This window comes from Micropterus dolomieu, linkage group LG20 (assembly GCF_021292245.1).
Source record: "Micropterus dolomieu isolate WLL.071019.BEF.003 ecotype Adirondacks linkage group LG20, ASM2129224v1, whole genome shotgun sequence".
Classification (NCBI taxonomy): domain Eukaryota; kingdom Metazoa; phylum Chordata; class Actinopteri; order Centrarchiformes; family Centrarchidae; genus Micropterus; species Micropterus dolomieu.
In genome coordinates this window covers 34,192,993-34,215,176 of record NC_060169.1, presented here as the reverse complement: position 1 = coordinate 34,215,176, position 22,184 = coordinate 34,192,993, and the positions used below count along the sequence as shown (strand labels likewise).

Below are 22,184 nucleotides of genomic sequence, written 5' to 3'. Positions count from 1 at the left end.
TAATCTACACTTGTGCATGACAGCAGATTTAATTAGGTGAACATGAAATAATCCCTCTGAGGAAATGTGTCGTTGCAGAAGCAGTTACAGATACACCAAAGAAAAAAAAACAGCATTTAAATAAAAACAGAGGAACAAGGGGAATAAAAGTAATTACAGTGGACAGTTACAGCATTAGAAGACAAAATGAAGATGAAGATTAATATAAAGGATAAAACAATGCTGTATTTACACTTCCCACAGAGGAAAAAAAGGGAATTACTCTCCTTTAATCAGTGATCTTACACAGGTGTAGTACACCTCAATACAGAATGAACCAGAGAAGATAAAAATGTTGACTGCGGCGCTGGCAGTAACTAGGATGATTTTATGCAGACAGGGCACATTTTCTGCCTCACTTCGGAAAGCACCACTATAATTAAAAGCTCATTTGGGTGTAACAGCTCAAACAAACATTTTATGAGCCCATTAATTCAGTATCCCATTCAATGTCTATGAAGCAGCTCCAGTCTGTACATTTTGATGACATCAGAGATGAGACTTGCCTATGGTCTCTGGAGATTTGTTCATGCCTATAAATATCGACTCAACTTTACTATGAAACAGCAACATTAAATTCAAAATGGTACTGTAATTTATCTCCAAACTGTTCCTCCTTCACCATAAAATGAATCCAGACAGGACACTAAAGGGTTTATTTACTGTTTCTTCAGCCAAACTATGTCTCCTGTGAATTATGTTTGTATGCAACAAGCATGCTCTAGCAATTTATGTTCATTGGCAACATTTCAGGGGTTTGGGATTTTGAATAGGGGCGTAAGCGTCTAATTTTTACATCCCGTCTCCATGCCCTGCCTGACTATAGTCCGTCTGGCCAATTTGAAGGGGTTGAGAGGACCATAATTCTCTCAACCCCTTACAGTAGCATAGTAATGGGTATGATCAGGACATATTGTGCTTTAATTGTAACCCTCATTGTAACTGTTTTTACATAATTTAATTTACTTTGTTATACAGAGTGACAGTGGGCTTTACACATACTTATAAATCTTCAGTTACATCCAGGTAATGGTTTTTCACCATGTCGCATTACTGAGAGACTTCCACCGTGTAATTGCTGTGTTTACGTTCATTCTTCCATACAGGGCGACAGAAGTCTGCAGTTGCTATAGGTGTGAAAAGTAGAAGGTTCTTCAACTGTCATCTCCACTAAGCAGATGTGTAGTTACATTTTTGAGGAGGCACACGTCAGCTGTGGAATAGCTGTAACCATGGAGCCTTCGCACATAGCCGTCACAGGTACGGTGTAAACGTAGACAATGCAGGTGTCAAAAAACTAAACATATTCAAAATACTCTACTGTAGGCCTACTGCATGTGTAAAGTATACAGTAAATGACTTGTAGTTAAGGAGCTACACTTTGTTAGGAAACTGACATGTCCCACTCGGGGATAGCAGAAAATGTATATATATATATATATTATCACCTTATAAAGTTGTTGGCAAGTGTGTTAACAAACAGTTGTCTATGTACAAATCCAGCAGACACACCAAAGTCACATTTCTGGCCAACCAACAAATCCACTCTCCTCTTCAGCTCTAATCTTGAGTCCACCAACTCCTGAGAAAAATATATGGCTGCTAAATACTCCCCTATGTTCATCAGCTAGTTGTTAGAGATGTTTGTCTGCTGCTAAGCGCTGGGCAGGCAGTTTACAGTGGATTTTAGCTGCCCGCTGCTGCAACTGCTGGAAATGGGGTTGATGAAAGTGGTGAGACTGAATCAAAATGTAAAAGTTGTGCGTTGTAAAACTCGGTCACTGGTTTGGTTAAATGTCTTAAATTTGTTTAAGTGTCTCCGCTGCACTTATTTAGGTCTAATTTTCACAAAATGAAATGTAGTCTCAAAGAACGTAGTCGTCATCATACAGACCTTACTTTAATTTAAAATATATGCTGGAAACGTCATGTTTGATACCCTGATAATCTTGGCTGAGGACTACTTGTGTATGTAACACTCTCAACGTCTCTTTAATCTCCATCTTGTACAGGATTGCAGTCATTATGAGATTTTAACTAGTGCCAAAATAAGGGAACATAAAATTGTTTGCTTCTCTACTTAGTATGACCTGTAGAATTGATTTTATGGTTCTTCTGATTGCTTTTCCAGCATTTTATCATAACTACAGAACATTCATTCCTGTTAAGAGAATGCAATTTTATTTTTGTCATAAGTGGAAGGATTTGTCCAAGACATCCAATGACTGTTTCAAATCTAAAATCTCGTTTCATAGTAATAAATTATTGCAGTTTGAAATGCCAGCTATCTTGATAACGAGAGGAAAAACACAGACCTAGTTGTTGGAAACACCACATTTTAAAAAGGTAATTAACTGTGGGTGGAATAAAGAATGACTAGTTGGAGTCTGTGTAGGTGTTGAATAGAGGATTCCTGTCAGTCAAATAGACAACAGTGCTTCACTTTTCTCTACTCTCTCTTATCATTGCATGGCAGGTCATTATCCATGACTAGAATCAGCGAGGTGACGAGTGACTTTTCGCTGACTTACAGTAAGCAATGACAAGTGCGGTGCTATGTGAGTTTCTGAAGGGTGTTCACTTTTGGTTTTGACCAATTTTCACTGAAAAGCATTTGTTTGATGACACTATTTTACAGATTTTCATCTCAATTTCATGCTGTCATACAACTTGTGTTTTCTGTTGCTCCTGAGAATATGCTTTCTTGTTATTAGAAAGCGAAGAGAAAAATGGCAAGAAAATGCAAAAGAGATTGTTGATTGATGATTATGCTGCAGATCAGCCAGGATCCCTCCAGTAATACTGATAACACTAAAGTATTGCACTGTAAATGGTGCTAATGTAAACTTATAATACATTTCATTTTTTAAATTAAATCAAAAATATCAATGATAAATCAGTATGTTTATTTGAGCCCCGGAGAGAAGAATTCTCCACACTACAGTATGCACAAGAGCTTGGTGGACTCGCTGCCAGCGCTTCCTACTCTCTAATCATCGTCCAAGGTTCAGGTCAAGTGTTGAATAGAGAACAAGGCATATGAGCAAGAAGGGTGGGAATGGAGGGGGAGACTGTGTGTGTGCGTATGTGGGGAAGTGGTACGGGGGTTAAAAAACTGCACAGGAGGGAGCTGACGAAAGCCATAAAAAACAAAAAATGGAGGGCAGTGTGTGTGAATGAGAGCCTTTGTAAAAAAAAAAAAAGGTCGGTGGATTGATGATTTGGGTGAGTGGATAAGAGGACTGTAACAACGGGGAAGGCAAGATTAAAAGCTGGGAGGCTGCACAGACTGAATGGAGGCCCATGTTTGCAATGGCAGAAAAAATAGCTGAGATTAGTATATGTGCCTAAGAGCACACAGTGTTTGATTCGGCCTGTGCCACAGGAGAGGCTTGGTAGTTTGCTGTGGCTTTTCATTGCATGACATTCCATATTTCCCACTGACAAACAAACTCATACAGAAAGCCATACAGCAGTGCATATGAAATGTTGATCAAGCAAAACTGTGAATCCCATCAGGGTCAGAAGGCTGGGAAAATTATTTATTTTCACCTCCAACATTTTAGGTGACTGAGCAGCTGGGGTTCACTGCCTGATTCATTCCATTTTAAAAGGGACATGGCTGTTGCCGAACACACTGGCTCTTGTGTGGGGGGTTAATTTGGGGTCTCTCTGAGGCCATGTTCAGACTGACAATAACAGTGTCTCAAAAAACACAGCATCCTCATTCATTCTGAATGAGACTCCAGTCATGGTGTACTGGGGATGTTGTGGCAGAGAGCTCCACAAACACACACAAAAAAAACATCTAGCAAAAAGTTGATCTTTTGCTGCAGTGTAGTCTACAGACAACTGGCAAGCCACTGTGTTGGCTAATCATGTTTACCTCACAAACACCAAGGCAGGGAGGAAAGTTGTTGTTGTGACTTGCCTGAGTTGTACAATTCTCAGTCAAAGAGCATAAACTGTTCCCACTGTTTCATTTTATTTGATACGCCTTAGAACTGGACTTCTGGTTTGCATTTCATCCTCTCATAAATAACTTGTAGCAACACGCACACCAGCGCAGCCTGCAACAAGTGATCCTCCCTGGTGTTTATCATTTCTATTTTAATGTTGTTAAAGTGATGCCAACATGTTGTTTGGTATTTCTGGAGTTCAAATAATGTATGATGTCATCTGAAGCACTGTAGGACTGCCTTTCAAAGTGCTCCACAGTATTTTTCCTCTGTCAGGCAGGCTGAACAGCGCTGATCTGAGTTCACATGACACACTGCCCATGACTAAGAGGCTCAGCGAGTTTACTCGCTCATTTCCTTTTTCAAAAGGAAAATATCAGTTTCAAAGGAAAACAAAATGAACACATCATTTTTGATGACCTTCAACCAGTCTGGCACTTGGAGACTATCTGGCAGTCACCTCACATTCTTGTCATTTAAGCCTGTGGTTTTTAATCAAGAAACTGAGCAGTGAGGCAAAATAAAAAGTTAATTTAGGCTTTGCATGTACACTAACATCCACAGCCCTGAAAAGACAGTTAATCAGGCAATCAAGCCTGTAGCAAAAAGGTAGACTAGGCTAAGAATGAATGTGGTGACAGAATTAGCTACAGTGAACTTGACATCTCTTTCCATCTTTTAGTGATTGATTAGTTGTGATTAGTTCATTTCAGTTCAATGTGCTTTATTGGCATGAATGTTTGTTGCCAAAGCAGTTTGCAACAAAATGAAAAAGTTCACATTTGAATATGACATAAGAAGATTTTCAATTTAGCAGTTATAATTCTTTTTTATCTTAAAGCTTAACACCAGACTTTAATTCCTCTAAGCAGTTGATCAGTAATCACCTGAAAAGGGGGTACTACAGTGATTTAGTACTGCACTTACATAAAGCTGTTGGACTAAAAATGAATGGTCCACATTGATGCAGCAGAGGTTTAGATAACTGAATTTTCCTCCTGAGGCTGGGCTTTAGAACAGTTACCCCCTCCCATAATGCAGCCAAGCATTATTTTGTTAGACCTTTTAAATGCCCATGGCTTTCAAAACTCCACATTCACAGTTTTTGTTGCAGGCCTTTTTGTTATAAATGTCTCGTTAGCGAGCCCAGCCTAGACCTCCACCAGAGACATTATATAACTGTTTTAAGAGGCTGAGCAGTACTCCTGACAAGTAAGATGATCCTTGTGTCAAATCTTTGGTTTATTTTCTGAAGCACTTTTCAACATTGTGGGTTTCATCTGTCTGGTAAATTGATGTCATTCAGTCCTTGGTGTCTTTTAAGTTAATAATCCTTACTTCTTCTGTCTGTCATGGCAGGAAAGAGCTTTGTGTTTGGGTGATATATGGAACCTGGTGCGAGAGAGAGAGAGAGCAAAGCATGTGAGAGCTACCAGTGAGTTAAAAATATTAGCAGAGATAAAGATTTTGTTCTTTCACTGGCTGCATCAGTGATGGATTTTAAAACTTATTTCCCCTTCGAAACCTTAATTAATGACCATCGTGAGTGTGATGGACACTCACCCTCTGCTTCTCACACTGACACATTTTCACTTTTATCATTTATCAAATGATTTGATCTCTTATTCAGACACAAGACCAACATGTTAAATTGTTACATGAAGAGGTACATGCCTGAAAGGGTTTTAAAAGCCTCATAACTGTCGATACGATTTATCTGTTATTTAAAATCAGATCCTTGTGTCATTGTCACTCCAGTGGTTGCTTGATGATTGCTTTATATGATTCCAGCCTTGACTTTTTTCTGGATCTCCTCTATGTCAAGTGGATGGTAATTGGCTGCCACATTTTCCTGCTGACGGCCAAACTTCTTCCTGTACCATAAAATGGCTGGGATTTGCACTGACATTTCACCGGCTTTAGAACAAATAAAGGCTCAGAGATGCTTTTTCTTCCACAATTTTCCCACGTTCTCAAGTAGGTCAGTGCTAGATTATTTTCAAACACATTTATGTGGCTATGAACAAAAATAATAAAATAAAAAGGTCACAAGCTGAAAAATGGCTTCAGAGGTTGAGTGAGTTGGTTTAAATGCAAGTGTCTTCATGGCTTTGTGTCAAAACGATGAGTGAGTGTGTGTGTGTGTGTGTGTTTGTGGAAGTGTGAATGTGCCTAACTGTGCAGTTACATTGGTTGTGTGTACCTGCATTCGTGCACTCTCCACAAGTCAACACAGGTGAAGGGGGGGCTACATTGGTTCCTTTTGCAGGAATCCGACGAGCACCCAAGCGAGAGGCCTTGTACGCTGACCTGGGAAACCCCATCCCGTGGCTGGCTGTCCAGTGGCATGTAGCGCCCATTGAGCCGTATGTCCCTCATGCACCCTGCAGGGAGAAAAATGGAAAAGAGTTCAATGGAAGAAGGAACCCACTGTTATCTATATTCACCTACACAGATCCACAATTAAATCAGACAGAGTTTTTCCTCATGTGCCTGATGAGTAAATCAACCACGTGTTCTTGATGGTTTACTGGCTCCAGTTCTTTCTAGCATAAATTCACCTTGGTTTTCAAGACCCAGACTTCTCTGTCAATTTTAGTGCCAAGGTTTAGCAAAGTAGCTTTTTTAGTGGAAACAATGTTACATTGTGTTAGTTGTTGTACGGTATTTTGAGCTGCATCTTAAAATGCCATTCATACTGTTCGAGGAAATCTCTGAAGGCAGAGATTTGCATACATGTTGGGTTTTGTATGATGTGCTCCATGGTGCACTGATAGCTGTGTTTACACATGTCACTGGGTTTCACGCCAGAGACACTCACCAAAGGGGAGTAAACATATCTAAAGGCTGTTTGCAAAATGCTGCACACAATTGGTAGAAAACACGAGAGAAACATTGCAAATAGGGACTAAACGCTTTTGATTGGAACAAACTCCGATGGATCTGGCTCTTACTACCTAAAGGATTCTTATTTTGATAGGTTTGATCATCCTTTTGTATCACTTCTTATAAAAATACTACTCACCAAATGAATTACTGAAATCTGGGAACAGATTTTAAATAAACCTCCAGGTTAGGCAAACGTATTATGAGTTTTAATGTTCTCTTAAAACAACAGGTCAAACTTACCAGCTTTGTTTCAGTAAAATATTCAAGTCCCCCAGTTGGCTTTTCTTAAAAGTCTGTTATGTAGCACCACCTTATTATTAAAAACTGTCAAGATAAAGCCAGAGTTCGTTTATAAGCGCCAGCAGGTATCCTATTAAGGATGCAGTCATATTCGCGCTATTAATGTCTGACATGCAGATCGCCCCTTGTCGCCTTTTACGCTTTTGTGCAGCATCTGGCTGCCATTAATGCCTGCTCTTGCTAGCAAGAGCCACTGCATGTATACAGATGCAGAAGAGCGCAGGGGAATGACCTGCATGGCGAAGATGTGATGCAAACAGAATAAAACATTCTGTAAATAGCTAAAGTGCAGGGGATATTTGTGCAAAGTGTGTTTGAGCAACGTGTAGCAGAAATAATCACAAAATTAATGCATCTGAATCGTTTTAGGTATACAGCGACCTCTCCCGGTTCTAGTGTTAATCGGTAAAGTAGTGTATTCAGTCAACATCTAATTGCCTCTGTATCACTATTTCAAAAGAGACATTCACAAAAGTAAATGCAAACACACACACACACACACACACGGGTACACTTTTCCTGCCACCATCTATCACTCCTGCCTCTTCCGAAGGAAAGTGCTTTTAAAGTACATTTAATAAACACATGCATGGTCTTTTACTGCCTGAGGCACAGCTGTCTACACCTCTCACTGTCTAACTCCAGGGAGTGCTCGCTCTCTCTCTTACTTTATGTCTGCATCTCTCCAAAGCTCTGTCCTCTTCATCATCCTCCTCACAGAACTCCTTTTCCATCTGAATCTTTTGACTGTATCTGCCAACATTTGCCTTCATATGTGAATGCATAACTCTTGGTTCAGCACAACAGAAGTCAATATGGCCTAAACTGTGGATCACATTTTATTTTGCGCATGTTTACATACTACTGTAAAAAAATATGAATTTTATGTTCAAAGCCTCACATGACAATTATAAATTACACTGCAATTTGCTACATTCTGCTAGAGCTACATCTAAAAAGAAATACAAATATAAAAATGCACAAACTCCTCATACAACACAGAGCGCTTATTTTCCTTCTTTGATGACCTCTATGAAAGACTTGAGGCAGGTGAGGCAGAATCTGTTTTCTAATTGTATGGAACGATGTGACGTTTCACTGGCTCTTTCAGACACAGAGTGGGTTACAGCCCATCCCAGGATGGTGTCACTTTTACTTTCATCTTACTCTCCATTCCTCAGCCCCAGAGAGGAATCCTTTTCCTCTTGGAGGTGGAAACTTTTTGAACACCAGTCACATGATCAGATGCCCCTCTTGGACACAATATCTGCAGATGATTGGTTTGGCTCACACATGCAAAAACATTCTTTCCCAGGTGTATTGCATGAAAGGACATAAGGTGTGATGCTGGTGAGAACTTGTGGCCAAATGCAGAAGACATGGTTGACTAGCACAGCTGAATTTCTTTATGTGTGGATATCTATAAGTATAGAGAATATGTATAGTTTTACATTTCATTACTGGATTTACTTAATTATTTTCATTTTGTGCACTTGGAATTTATCTATGCAAATATGGCCAAACATGTAACAGGGATTAATCCACAAATTTAGCTGCAACCTCAGACATAAAGCAGTGAAAGAGTTTTCCAGACCACTGTGTGAAGGCTATGGCACAATTGTTAATATTTCTTTAGAAGAACCGGTCATTACACAATTTGGTAATGCCACTCTAAACCAAAGCCTGTTCTCCCAAGAAGAATGACAGCACCAGAGGTAGGGCTGAACAACTGAAATTAAAATATCAAAATCGCAGTATGGCTAAGTGCAATATCCAAATCGCAGGAGCTGCAATTTTTTGACAAAAGGTAAAATGTGTCACGGCATACCATTGTAAATGAAGCATTGTGGTGCTACAGACATGCCCCGACCTACAAATTGTGCTTGTTTGGTACAGACCTCGGGGAAATTCCCATCATCATGTTTATTTTTTCAGTGAAAATGAAATGCAAAAATTACCATTCCAGAATCATATCACAATCGCTGTTCATTTTTCCGTTTCAAACCAAAAGTCAACATTGTTTCTTTTAAGCATAATTGTTCCCTAACCATAAGCATGTTTATTATTCCAACCATGACAATGAACATCTCGTAAACCCTAAAAATACCTTTTTTAACCCGAAGCACAATGTTTCCTAACTTTAACGAGGTACTTACTTCAAGCCATAATCTCTCCCTAAACCTAATCAATTCTAACCTTAACCATAGCATTTTCAAATCACTAAACAGATTTATTTTTCGACAGTGATTTGTAACAGGCTAGATGGAATCCAGTAACAGAATGTGTTGAAATCTATTTATTTTACTATTACATACTATTACATAGTTGCAAAAGTTATAAACAAGTGTCTCCATTGATTCATGAGCACTGAATATCTTAAATAAATGTTATTCTGTGTCAGATTGCGTGATCTGTTTATTTTCAGTATAAAATGAATAAGAAGTCAACTGCAGGGCAGAGAACCTAGTGCACAGGTGTATTTAAAAAGATATTGTTTAACTGATAGAAACACACTGGAAAAGTGCAACTTATCACAACAACAGGCATACTGCCCACATATGTTTTTAAAAACATGCTTTGATATTTATCTCTCTCTCTCACACACACACAGACATTATTACAGTACACACAGAAGACTCCCAGCCACTTACTCCCTAGTCCCTCCATATACGTCCATCATCTCAGCCAACAATAAATATGCATTTGGGTGAATTAGCCATTAAACTGTCATATCAATCATTCAATTCACATTAAACGTCACAATTCTTCCTTTAAAAGAGAGCGCATGGATAGATAAAAGAAGCTATTTCTGGTAGCACTTTTAAAGGAGGAATACTTGCTAAACTGTATTACATGCCCTGAACTATGTCATTGGTACACTTTCATATATAAGGCAATTCTTGGTCTGCTGCCAAGCTACCTATGCGTTCATATCATGCAGAAAAGTAACGGGCGACACTCTTTGTGTTCTCAGGACTTCTTTATGCTCTCTGTGCCAAATACCCGTACGGAAAAGGGAAAGAAGGCATTTGTGTTTCTGCACTCTCAGCATGCAATACGTTGCAAAAGGACTTGAAACTCACTGAATTAATCTCGAGAAACGCACTTAAATCCAAAATGAAAGACTTAGAGGCAGATGCCTTAATATGTAAATGTTCTTAGTGAAAATTATTTAAAATTATTTTATGAAATGTTATCTTACCAGTCTTCTGTGTTATTTGTCTGTACCTATGTGTTTGTATTTTTTTACATGCTGCTGCCTGTCTTGGCCAGGTCATACTTGCAAAAGAGGTTCTCAATCTCAATGGGACTCTCCTGGTTAAATAAAGGTTAAATAAATAAATAAATAAATAAATAAATAAAACGACAGACCACTGTTTTACTTTACCCTGGTACACAACAAACACATCACATTATCACTCACGCAAACATAGACACAGACGGGTTATAAACATCTGGGTGGTATTTTGAAGGTGAATAGCAAACTATCTTCAGTGTTATTTTGTCATTGTATGATCTGTCAGTTTTCCATTGAAAGGGACATTTAAGAAGATTTATACTGTGTCATAACCTTTCTCCCAGTCTCTCTACAGAATGTTAGGATACTTCTTAACAATTCAGCCCAGCATTCATCTGCCACAGATTTTAAAGGAGCACTCTATTGAATGAAATATTCACTTGTATTTGTCAGTGCTATTTTATACAAAATCATAAAAAATGCTCCTTGGCAAAAGGATCACAATAAGAATTGATTGAGCAACAACAACAATTGAGCAACAATTGAGATGGTTTGCACCACCACTTCTAGCCATATATCTATTGTCATTACGCAGAGCATGAAGAGACCACACCCATGGTACAGAGCTAATAAAATGTAGGAATTAGGGCTTTTTTGAGCTTCGACGCTTCGATAGTAATTAAGAGCGAATAATTGAAGCGTGCCAAACCGGGTTGGTGGCTGCTGTACAGAGCAGGGGGAACCGTAGCTGAGAGTCCAGAGTGAGAAAGCATGGGATGACCGGTGTTTCCGGTAGCGGAACTAAATCTAACACATTATTATGCAAAATTCACTTTTAATTTTAATTATAGTGACTAAATGCTCTTCTTCTATAATCGGCCTAATATAATTAGGCTTATTTAAATGCGTTCATTTTGTTGCTGTTTGTTTCCAGCCTACAGTTTGATACTGATTTTTGAAATTTGACTGTTTTGATCTGTAATGAAATTAAGCAATTGTAAAATAAATAAACGCCATAACTTCCGCACTGGTGCAGTCATCATTCAGTTTAAAGTGCTCCCACACAGCTTCATTTAGTTTTTTCCTTTAATGTGAACTGGAGTGTTACGTTTGCTGCTCTCGGCGGAGGTCAGGCGCGTGAAAAAACCCCTCAATAATCGAATCTCATAATTGAAAATCGAATGTGTACCCAACGGTCGAATATTCGAATGTTCGGGTCCAGCCCTAATAGGAAATGATCTTACACTATAGACATTGCATGAACAGTGAAAATCCTTTGCCATGTCTGTACAGGTGCGACATTTTCGCTTAGGGGTGCTGCACAGTGGAAATGCGCGACACGACTGTGTGTGGGCACACACTTACACACTTTCCTTAAACACAGAGTGGTTACAAGCATGGTCGTATGAGGTCACTGAGGTCCGGACCTCCATAATTATATGTATGTATAAATAAAATCACTCGAATAAAAAACATTGATAACGCAATCAACTTAAATGGAGGCAACTTAAAAAACTCTTCCACGCTCAGTGTTCATACATGTTTACAATCAGTTTGGATTACTTTACAAAGGGACCCCCACTTTCTGCTCTAGGCCATTAGTCCACTGCAGCTCAGATATCTTCACTCGTAAAGCTGTATTCAAGAAGAATATCATCATCTTAGTGTTTGTAAAATTCAGTAATGCCAGGATTCAGTGTAAAAATAACATCTAAACGTTTTCATACATGAAGTGATCCAAATGTCTCTGCATATTTTACAGTTCTTACATATTGAGACAGGCTTTTACAAAGTAGCAACACATGGAAACCAGAAGGGAGAGTAGAATGAATCAGAATGCAATAGTCAGGCAGCTGTCACGTCTGTCAGATTAGACTGGGTTCTCTGAAAGTCTAGATTGAGAAATTTTGTTAGAAATGTCAACACCTGCCCAAGTGATTGCTGAGACTTTGGTATTACTTTTTGCTATAGGACATAGTACTTATTGTCCATTTAACAAGTTGTCCTTCAGCCTCTAGCTGCTCCAGCTGCTGCATGCAGAAATGTGAATGCAAAGTGAAGTGAACTATGTTAACACATAGAAGTGCTGCAAAGACCTTGGGATTCAGCCTGCAAATCATGAAAACCTTGACATTTGTTGTCACCGGATGTTTAGAACAATCTCTTGATGCATGAGTAAAACTGACCACCGACGAACACACTTGCAAATCAGTTTTTCTCTAAGGTTAATTAACAGAAAGCCCATAAACCTAACTCTGATAGACACAGATTCTGTTCTGAGCTAAATGTGTGGTTATCACCTACCCTGGAAGCTCTTATTGATTCCAGAGGGGAAAGTGTTTCCCAGCATCACTGAAGTGTGGTCAATGAGGATTTCTCGACTTCTGCCCCGCGATCCAGTGACCTCCCGCTGTCCTCCCCCACCGTCCAGCCTAAGTGTCATCTCATTGTCATGCCGATCTAGGAAGACCTCATGCCATTCACCATTGTCCAGGCGATAGGTGGGCAGGGTTAGGTTGTAGTCACCATCACCGAGGTTGTAGAAAACACAGAGGAGGCCCTGGTAGATCTTCATTGGAAAAAGAGGACATATAGTATGAGATTTACAAGATAATTGGTCTGGACGGTCTGGTAACTGTCTTTTTGTGAGGCAAATTTCAACTTTAATTGCCACATATTGGGACATGGATATTGGTTATTAGGAGTATCTTGCAAAATAACTCTCAAGACACACTAAACAAATGCACAACTGAATTAAATGATTCATCTTGACCAATGTTAGCTACATGAGTCTCAGAATGCACTGGGTTCACACATAATGTAAGGGGTTGACATTAGCATGAACTACTTCAAGCAAACCTTTCATCAGTTCATCAGGGAGTTCCATTTGGATTTTTGCCAGATAACTAATTAGTGTTCAATGTATTCTTGTCTCAACGTTTGCTGACATTTGGAATCTTTCCTTCTTACTTCCCATGCATGTGTTAAGCACATTATTAACAATATATCATCCATTCTTCAATTAGAAAGCCATGCTTTTATAGTTTTTTTTTTTTTTTTTTTACAATAAATTATGCAGACACATCTATGAAGTGGCAAGATAACTAAAAATATAAGAACTATTAAGACTGAACAAAATAAAACATACTTTTCTTTTTTTCACAACTGTCAGCTGAATGAAGCCACTTTTGTTTATGTTGCAGTCTCAAAATAGCAACAGGTCTTGTTGTTGCGGTTAATGTTAACAATTTTAATGATGATGCAGTTGTCTGACAACCTTAAACAACTATGAGAATTTCATTTTTACTTACCTCAGTTTACTTTACTTTTTTTACAGTTGCTTAACAAAATATAATTGAACTTTCATAAACTAGACTGTGCTACACAACACATTGTCCTACAAAATTAAGCCAACAGGTGTTCATAATGTGTGTACAATGGTTATTTATATCCTGGGCTTTGAATAAGAATAACTGTATTAGACGATGCCACGTGGCTAACTGTTTGACTTTACTAACAGCACGCTGCTTACTAATATTCAGCTGCAAAACTTTTACATCAAATTGCAACATTCATATCGCCATTTCCAGTTCACCACAATAAACCTGTAAGCCTAGCCAACCTTGGTTAAGCATGGCTACTGTCATTAGGTTGTATGCTATAAACCCAATGGATACAGCAATACTAAAGCTAAGTGGGGCAGAATGCTTGACTAGTCCTGCTTGAACTATACATGTTACATACATGTCATGAATTGATTTTTGATTACAGATCAAAAGCATTACTAACGAGCTTGAATATTTTGCAAAAATACAAAAAGTAAGTTTTAACAAAGTGAAACAAAAAATACACCATGTTGCTACAATGTTTCTTGTGTGTGTAGTGAAGCAAGTACCATGAATTCTCAATTACTGGCCTTTATTTATCTCAGCAGAAGAAAGGATCAGACCTTTGTTTGCCAGCAATCTCCCAGCAGAATGGAGTTTATTAACATTAAATATGATAACAGCTCAGTCTCTTTAGAGAAAACGACTTTCTTGGGATCATGCACAAACCTCCCTGTGAACAGTTTCATTGAGGACAATTGCCTTCCAACCTACAACTGCCATCTGTCTATTTTTGAGCAGAAGGATGTACCCAATGTACCAAATGTATTTTTTTTAATACTTTGAGAGGCACACACCAAAATGACATTCAGTTTCTTTGTTTAGGGACAGTAGTGAAGTCTCAGTGGCACAGATATTATAACCTCAGCAAATCAAATCAAAACTATCGGCATGGCATGGCATGGCATGGATTCCACTAAGGTTAAATGGATAATATGTTGAACTGACCTGAGTCCAAGCCTGGTTTTAAGGCTAATAGGGATCAGGAGAAAAAAAATGATTTTACTTGGTTGGTAAAAGACGGGATCAATAGGCCAATTTGGCCCGTTGGCCAATAACCCAGATTGACTCCCTGGAGGTCTCGAATAGTAAACTGACATTTTACCATGTGATATGAGTGTAATCCTCTCCTTTACATAGCGCAAATAATATTAGTATGAGCACTCAAACTTACTAGAAAAGGTTCTAGCCTCCCCAACATGGCAACATGTTTTACCATAATATGACAACAGACTTGATGAAAAGCCAGTTGTCATTTGTGCTGTTGCTATATCCAGCACAAATTTTAACTTGAGATTTGTTATACAAACATGCCCTGCCATCAGTGCCACGTTTTTTTCCCCACCAGATTTTCGACACATCTGTTCTAGCTAGTACTCATTGCCTCTCTTAGTTAGGTTGGTTATGGTTAGGGTGGGGGTAGGGTTAGGGTTTGTTAATTAGAGGAAGAATAGGGGGACTTGACGCAAAGCTGGTGTCCGTCAAATGAGAGTTCACTACACACACACACACACGCACACACATCCAGCTCCAGAAGGTCATGTTGTTGAAGTGTCTTGTGAGGGAGTGATGTGGGGACTGCGAGGAAAGGGAGAACCACAGGGATAAAGAAAGAGAGAATTTATGGATTAGACATGAGAATGAGGGAGAAAAAAAACAGTTCTCATGTTTACACAACAAGCTGTTTCCCTCCGCCCTCAGATCTTCAGATGAAAACGGTTCCACTTTAGCTTGGCTATGATGCTAATCACATGTCTATCACAGAGCAATATCATTTAAAACAAACCCAGGAGCCTGCGTTTCAGTGTGTGTGAGAGAGCGAGAGAGATAGAGACAATATGTCCGAAGGCCGTTTTAAGAGGGATAGGGTTGTGGGTAGATTGTCCTCATTTCAATTTCAAACTGTTTCCTCCAAGTGTCCCACTGAGCATAATTTTCTCCCCTCCATCTTCCTCTGCCACTGCTGTCACGTAAACAGAGAACTGAGATGAGAAGGGCAGAGAAACAGATACAGAGACAGAGAGAGAGAGAGGGGGGGGCAGATGTGAGGGGAAAGGAGAAGTGGGTGGCTACCATTAACGCTCCCACTCCTTGACATAATAAAGACAAACCAAGTTTTCGGGAGGAGAACTTTGTCAAAAAAAGACAAACCAACCACCCCTTTTCAACTCTCTCCCTCTAGCTCTCCGATTTCCCCGTCTTCTTTTTGTTTCTTGCATTACTCTCCGTCACATCAAGCTCCTCTCCTCCACCTAGCTTTCTGTTTTCAGTGTCCCCCTCAGTTGCTTCCTGTCCCCTAAAAGCAGCCAGGTAAAGTGCTGGACGGCTCCAAGGTTGTTTAGTTGGAGAACCGTGGCTCATTTCAAGGCTCTGTGATGAAGTATTAATTATATTTAGAATCCACTGGGGCAGTGCTTTTTAACCAGACGCACTCGCAGCCACACAATTTTACCCCCAATTAAAGCTGAACGGAGCAGAGCAATTTGGCTCCTGCTTCTCTCTCTGGGTGGTGTGTGAGGTAATGTGTTCAGTGGTGTGTATGTCTTTGCAGGAGCGTGTAGGTGTGTATGACACTAGGTGTGTATGACAGTGTGCGACTCCATTTTTGAGTAAACAGTCCCACTGCAGGGACAGTTTGGTTCCCCCAGATGCTTTGTGTGACAGACTGCTCTCGATGCGGCAGCCTTTCAGAGGTGCAGACATGTGCAGATGATGTGTTAATCTACCTTCTTCTCATGATTAAATAATGGTGTGCAAATGGCGATTATGTGCATATATGACTGGCTTATCCATTTTTCCTTCGCCCTGAATTATACTGGGAAATGAAACTAAATGCGCTCATTACTAGAAATTTTCCCACATCTAGAGTTCTGACCTGAACTGATTTAGAACCTAGATATTGATTTTGTTATAAAAAAAATACCATAGGCTGCTGGGCAAATGACATCTCTTTGAATTCTTACCAGCCTAAAGGAAGATGAGTGTAATTTATGTTAAATACTCTGTGTGAAAACCCAAAGCTCCAAATCGGTGTTGATCTAAAACATTATCAGGCGTTTTTTTAAAGGAAAGTTTCTCAACATTTATGAATAATTTTCTAGGTTTCTAAGTTGCTTGGAAACTTTATTCCCCATTTGTTGTGAATTGTATACTTGCCCAAAGACAAACGTAACATGTTTTGCATGTTGACTGTACATAATGCTTCAAAATATCTTGAGTAGTGTGTCAGTACCCAGTCAAGGTAATCTGCATTATAAAAATAAGCCAAACAGAGCAAACTTAATGAAGCATTAAATAGCAAAGTGACTTCTAGCCCAGCATGATTTTAATGACTTATTTTGAATCAATTAATTTCTAGTCATCAACACTAGCCAAGCAGCAGCCATGGCCTGCTGTGGGTTTGAACAAGCAAAAGGTAGTTTGTGCAGAAAACAAAATTTTGGTTGATATTGACTATATTTACTATAAGGGGCCATTGACAATTATCCCAATTAGCTCTTAATTTTTCTGCCTTGATTTTGAATTCAAGAGGTTGTCAAAGGACCAGAACTGTTGGTCCATCCATCCATCCATCGTCAACTGCTTATCCTGCGTACAGGGTCGCGGGGGGCTGGAGCCAATCCCAGCTGGCATCGGGCGAAAGGCGGGGTACACCCTGGACAGGACAATTTTGTAGACACAAATTAACCTAGCCTGCATGTCTTTGGATGGTGGGAGGAAGCCGGAGCGCCCGGAGAGAACCCACGCGGACACGGGGAGAACATGCAAACGCCACATAGAAAGGCAGGGCAACCGGGGGTTTGAACCCACGACCTTCTTGCTGTGAGGTCACAGTGCGCCGCCCCAGGACTGTTGGTACCATAATCAAATAGTGTGTAGGTGTGTGACATGCATCCTCTGCAGTATCTTAACAGTCGGAATGAGGAGTTATCGTTTCTTTGCATTGTGGTCGTTGTCAATCCTAACCCTAGCGTTGGCGGGGGGAGGGTGTAAACAACCATGTGCTACTTCTGTGACTCCCTACAGGGACACCTGTACAATCTAATGAAACCCAATGAAACTGTCAAAACTGCTATAAAGTCTACTTTTATGATCCCTATAATGATTGAACTGCAATATTTGTACAGGTGTACCTAATAAAGTGACCACTGAGTGTATATTTCCCACAGTCATTGTGTTTATATTTCCTTCATTCATTCACTGTGGCAATGAGCAACCATCGCAGCGAGCAGAAGGTTTACAGTGGAAAATTCTGTGTTAGATGGGTGTTACTGAAAAGAAGAGGACTACTGAGTCTTTCTGCAACTTCCTTAATGCTGTCCTTATTATCAGCAATCCCCACCAGAAACTTGTAGGAGAAGGCAAAAGCAGCCCAAGCTAACCAATCACCAATCTTGTGGTCCACTTCACTTGACTCCATGTACAAGCTGCACATCAACTGTTGTGTAGTCTATGGTATAGTTACGGCAGCTGCGTGCATAAACCCTGCAGCTAAGCCAAAACGCAAGTTAAAGGTAACCGGTCACTCCCTTGCTGCTGCTCTAGTAACTTGGTTGGGTTACAGTCCGTGTACAAGGCGGCCAACAGATTTTCGTTTTGAAACAAAAAAAACAAAAATGAAAAACGGTTACTAGGCTACTTCCGATAGCTTCCAGGTCACAAAAAAAAAAAACAATGCAAAATTGAGGGATAAGATTTATACACACGTATTTTAAATAATAGCAAATATCAATATCAAAATATAACAAGAAAAACAGGTTGTTCTCCGTTTTTTGTTTCCCTATTTACCAATGGTAATTGGGAAACAAGTCGTTTGTCGTTTGTCGTTTCAAAAAGAAAATCTGTTGGCTGCCAAGTACACGGACTGTAACCCAACCAAGTTGCTAGAGCAGCGGCAAGGGAGTGATCCCTGAATGGCTTCCCTCGTACTGAATACTGCCAATTACCGCAAATGCACTCGGGTTCCTCTGCAGTGGTAGGAAAGAATTTGCCCCTGCTTCATCTGTGCACACTTTACTTCATCTTGCTTATTACAGATGCTTGTTTGTGTTGCAAAATGCTTGATGCTTTTCATTATGGTGTGTAATATTTATTGGCTGATAGTTATTCACTGAACATGGCTGCCAAAATATGGGTCACGGTGAGGTAATGATTGTGAAGAAGACCAAGGGCTGATGTGTTACTGTCTTTACAGAACAAATTAATGATTCTGAAGATAATATATGAGTCCAGATTTTTTTCATAATCACTGATTATCCCCTTTATTGTTTGCATTATCCAGCATTATAATGCTTTCTCCTTTGCACGTTCCACTAAAATGTTGTCATAATTGTTAAGAACACAGTAAATTTATATCTCAGAAAGTAAGAAGAAAACATTTCACTTTCAGTTCAGAAAATGTAATGTTCATGATGTCCAAACTGCAAATAACTCTTGTGCTAATCCCAATAAATTTAAGATTGATTTTGATTAATGTGCACTGTCTGTACTGTAAATCAACAATTAATCAAACCTAATTAACAACTAAATAACTACTTAGCATTAAATACCAGCAAAATGCCCTCATTTAGGAGACTCTTTCAAATGTGTCCATTCTTGCGAGAAGATTTCATCCTCGTAAGAACTGTAACAGCAGAATGTAAGTTCACACTGCAATCAGTAAACAAAGCGCACTGCAATCAGTAAACAAAGCGCAGAAGTAGTGTATCATTTTTGTTGAAATGCAAGTCACACACAAACAGCAGACACAAAGAACTCCTCACATTGTGAGTTTGCAGCCAGTCAAGAGTAACGCATACTAATTCCTTCTTCTGATTAAAAGCAAACAGAACTATCACAGTGAAAAACATAATCTAGAAGGCAATATGGTTATTTTTTAATCAAAGAACATTGCAGAGTTTCCAATGTTTCACCGAGGGGGGTTCCTTCTTATGAGTACACACATTTTCATGCTGTCTGCACCCAGGAATAAATGCACTATTTATGTTGGATAAATGATGTGAACCCACTCTCCATGTGGCTATGCTGATAGAGCAGTATGACTTTTAAGCAGAAAGGTAGGAATGGGTGGATAGGAAAGAGAGACAGATGGATAACACAGGTGATCAGAGGAGATATTATACTGTAATGGCAGATGTGGTATGGATAATTATCATCATTTTAGACAGTGATGCTTGATCAATACACACAGCATGGTCACAGCATGGGGTGAGAGACAGCAAATGGACTAGAAAGGTATTGCATGATCCCAGAAAATAAGAGAGAAAAAAAACCCAGAAGGAAGCTGGCAAATAAACGAAAATGGGAGGCCAAACTTGTGAGCAGAGTAACCAGAGGAAAAGAAGAGTGGGATAATTAAGCCTTCAAGACAAATAATAATACATTTAATGAATAGAATCCTGGCAGTGTGCTTTCAATGTCAATATAAAATCATATGCACTACTAATACACTATAAGAGCCGCTATTTTCTTCAACTATAACTTTAGACAACATATTGTATTAAGCCTGACCTGTCACTGTCAGGCTATTTTGGTGAAATCTCAGCACAGTGATCTAGGAAGGAGCAGTTATCCAGATAGAAAGCTACTAGCTAACCATTCAGATTCATACCCTGAGTCTAGCAGATACAGACTCATTGCGTCATTATACAGCATTAGCTTTATTGCTACTTATGTAGTTAGCTAATACAAATGAAGCATCTACATAAATAACAACATCTTTCTCATGAAGGCAGGAATCTATGTGTGTGTGTGTGTGTGTGTGTGTGTGTGTGTTTATATTTTGATGATGTCTTGAACCGCTCATCCAATCAACCTCACACTTGGTGGGTGTGTTGCTGCGGACCCAAGGGAGTGCAGTGTCACGTTTGGTGCAATTTGGACATGCACCACGTTCAGAATGACTAAATAATAACTAGAGAACAGTGCAGAGCGGAGCGGCTTGTGGGATAGCGATGTGTCAGTAGTGAATGCGTCGCCTCTTTAAAATGAACGATGGGAGCCTCACATCCCCGCGGAAAAAGACAATGAACAAATTACACCATCTAACTGAGTAACCTGCCTAACTTTTTAACAGAGGGCGATCACCTCTGTCAGAGAATTTCACCAAAATAAAATAGCTTCTACCATGACCATATTTTTGCACAGACCAAACCCCTACACTGTTTAATAATGTTACTGTACATTAACCAATTAATTTAATTAATTTAAAATTAACCAATACATTTGCACTCTCCAGTCTTTATCTCTGTCCACTTCTCTTCTATATGTTTTTAATATATTCATATATACTGTAAAATATCTGTGTTGCTATACAGTAAATATTGTAAGATTTAGCATGACTGCACTTATCTCTAAAAACACTATATTTCTGCACTTCTAGTGAGATGATTTTTCATTAGCTGTCTTTACTCTTCAAAATGACAATAAAGTTGATTCTAATGTAAGCAGAAGCGGTCCTAAATGAAGAGCCATTTGGGAGCCGAAAGTGCCGGCTCTCGGAAAGGAACGGAGCCATAAGATCTGGCTCCCTTAAAAGCAGTAATTCCCATCACTATCATGGGACAGGGCTTATGCTGCTCTGCTCTGCAACAATGAGGGAGGGGTATGCTCATGTTGGCAACGCTTTATGCTCTGACGTGCTAGTGATAAAATGTAATTATTGTCATCACCAGGTTTGATATACAGCACGTTAGAAACAATGTGTTTCTAAGGGTTTTATGAAGTTCTAAGGCAGTATCTCCGCCACTGTTGGGTTGTTTCAGTGTTTTTAATGCTGTAGTGTAGGTGAAACGGATGTGAGACAAACATTTTGAACGAGCACTGCACTGCATTATTTAAGGGTGCTTTCACACCTGTGGTTCTGTTCATTTGGTCCAGACCAAGAGAAAAAAAACTGACACTGTTGTATTTTAGTTCTGGTCTACTTCATGTTCACACTACAGTTTTACAAGAGGAGTAACAATGAAGTTATACAGACTGATAACTGGTAACTTGTTGATTGGACAGATTTGGCAATTGTCATCCTGCATCTTCAGGACCCACATGGGGAAATCAAATTACAGTGACTGATTATCCAGCATTATTTTAATACCTCTGATGTGTATTACAAAGAGCTAAAAAAAACTCATTATAAGCATTTTTAATATTATTCGATATATCGACTGAATGAATGAATAATGACAGGACGAAAAGGAGTACAGTAATGATTCGAGGCATATAACTGTGGGGTCCTGTCACAAAATGTTTTATGGACTTAATGAACTGACAAAGTACACAGAGTACCGCGCCCCTTTTTTTAACAGCTTTTGACCTATTAATCAGGCAAAATACCCAGGAAGACATGTATACATGGTTACCAAATGATTTGCATAA

At 39.3% G+C, this 22,184-nt stretch overlaps 1 protein-coding gene across 6 annotated transcripts in view; it reads right to left on the bottom strand.

Annotated features, from left to right (window-relative positions):
- mtss1lb (MTSS I-BAR domain containing 2b) overlaps window positions 1-22,184 on the bottom strand; it is a 771,894-nt gene that overhangs the window by 268,030 nt on the left and 481,680 nt on the right. The gene's annotated exons all lie outside the window — the stretch shown is intronic.